The sequence below is a fragment of the Acyrthosiphon pisum genome, chromosome A1, assembly GCF_005508785.2.
Source record: "Acyrthosiphon pisum isolate AL4f chromosome A1, pea_aphid_22Mar2018_4r6ur, whole genome shotgun sequence".
In the NCBI taxonomy this organism is placed as follows: Eukaryota; Metazoa; Arthropoda; class Insecta; order Hemiptera; family Aphididae; genus Acyrthosiphon; species Acyrthosiphon pisum.
In genome coordinates this window covers 56,286,415-56,288,882 of record NC_042494.1, presented here as the reverse complement: position 1 = coordinate 56,288,882, position 2,468 = coordinate 56,286,415, and positions in this window count along the sequence as shown.

Below are 2,468 nucleotides of genomic sequence, written 5' to 3'. Positions count from 1 at the left end.
CCCTCAAAAATTACTAAAATAGGTTTATGTAATTTATATAATATATTGGGTTCTTGATTATTTTCGTGGTTCATTACAACTACAAAATACAGTACCTATTATAAAATATAAATTTACGAAAAATAAAATAATATAATTTTATATGCATTGTATGCGAGTGTGTAATTGTGTTAGGTACTGTGTTAATGTGTTATAGGCTTATTCGTCGGCCGTCGCACATCATTCCATTTGTGAAAAGTGATATTTTTGTGCATTCGGCAATCGGCAATTCGGCATTACCTAGCGTGAAATATAATGTACGCTGCACATAATAATATAATATCTTGTATAATATTATACTAGACGTACTCTGTGTCTACGTTGTGTAATAAAACTGTTTTTGCTGGAGCCCTGGAGGATCCGATTTTAAGGACAATTTTGCACAGAATTTCAACCAACAGTGCAGTCTGCCGCATCAGAAGTCCGAATGTTCGGTGCGTAACGTTCGCGAACCAATACTGGCGAACCTGCAGATCAGTTTCGACGAGGAACCAGAAGCAAACTTCTATAAAAACGACACCTGCACTGAGAGTAACGACAAAGAGGCCACTGGTTGTAACAGGATCGCCAAGAACGGGGCCTGCAGGGCTAGGCCACGTGAGGAAAGCAGGGCCGCTAAAGAACCAACGAGAGCTGATGTGAGTAGAGACGATCTGAAGAACAGCTGTTGCTGTCAGGCGTCAGCCAACATTCGATGACGAGCAGCAGAAGGGTGCAGGGTCGTCGCAACGGAACAACGAACGTTTATATTGGTGTTTCACCCGGATGAAGAAAAATATGTTTTCTATTGTGTTTGAAACACACAGACTTCTCGTTTTCACGATAGATAACAGAAACTAGAAACATTTTTGGAAACTAGAAGTCTGCGTTTATATTATAGTCATAATATAAATAAAATACTTTATATTATAATGTCTACGGTTTAAAATTTTAAATCTCACGACGCATGTCCAAAGTCCAAACAGTATGCCCATTGCCCGTGATCATCTCTTAATTTCGCCGCTAGACAGCGTGCCCTATTTGATTTTTATTTAATTTTCAAATTTTCATCAATAGTATAGAAGAACAGTATGTTTATCTATAGATAATATGCTGTAATATTTATAATAAACTATAGTATTGTAGTGCCTAAGTTAGGTAATGTTTATTTTCAGCTAGATTTTTCGTATTTTTTAAACGCAGCCTGCAGGACACAGACTTATAACATGGAACGCAAGACTACCATCGGCTTTAGGTTTTGCTGGTCCAGAGGAAAATTATATATTTATATCAATTCATATTTTGCAATTACCTAACCTAACCCCAGTATGCAAATACTGAAATCTTTTACCTAAGCTAGAACCTACAGGGTAAAAATACCCACTCAATAACGTTAGTGATATTTGTGTATATTATATACTATGCCACATACTATGGTATGCGGAAAAAAACCAAAAGAAAAAAACCGAAATTTTAATATAATATAATAATAAAAAAATTATAATATAACTCATATAAACAGGTAATAAATAAATATAATTTGAGTAGGTATAAAAATTATATAATCACATAATATAATATACTAACTATTTATCTATTTTCTGTATTATCAATATTTTAATCTACGATGTTATGAAGCTTAAAATGTTCCGTGTATAAATTAATTTAAACATAATAAAAATAATACAAATATGAATATAATATCTAATAGGCACATCCATCGGCTGTAGTATTATCGATATTATTCTATAATGTTAGCATGTTAGGTAGGTTAATAATTTCCATATTTTACAATATATTAAATTCAGAACTTTGAAAAGAAAACTTTGTGAGACGCGAGGCACACGAATATAATGCAGTAAAGTCACAGTCAGCACAATGATCAATAGTGAATTTTTATATGATTTTCATATTTCTTCAATTTCAACTATATATTCTTGACAATATAGACAGTATTAGTATATCTACAAGGAATTTCTAAAACTAAAATGCATATTGTAATAACAAATTAAATTTTTAGTTTTTGTAAACAGAGTAATCATAAAATTTATTCTATCATATAATTTACTTATTATGCTCATTTTTCAGATTTTTCTCAATAAAAATGTATATCACATATTTTTTTCTAAAACACGCTTAATATATGATTATAAATTATAATAATATATTTCGTATAACACAAATTTGTTTAAATATAATTAGAGTTATAAGTTCTCGATGTAAATAATACTTGTATCCCAATGGCCTATGTCTCCGAGGGCATCTTTATTAATACAAAAAAAAAAAAATAATAATATATAATAATTATTACCATCATATTATAAAACTTATAGTACCTACCTATGTAAATTGGAAAAAAATTGTATAATATTTTAAATTTTAATGTGTAATTAATTTATATATAATTGTCGATAACACAGCAAATATATTGTATATTATATTCTGTGATT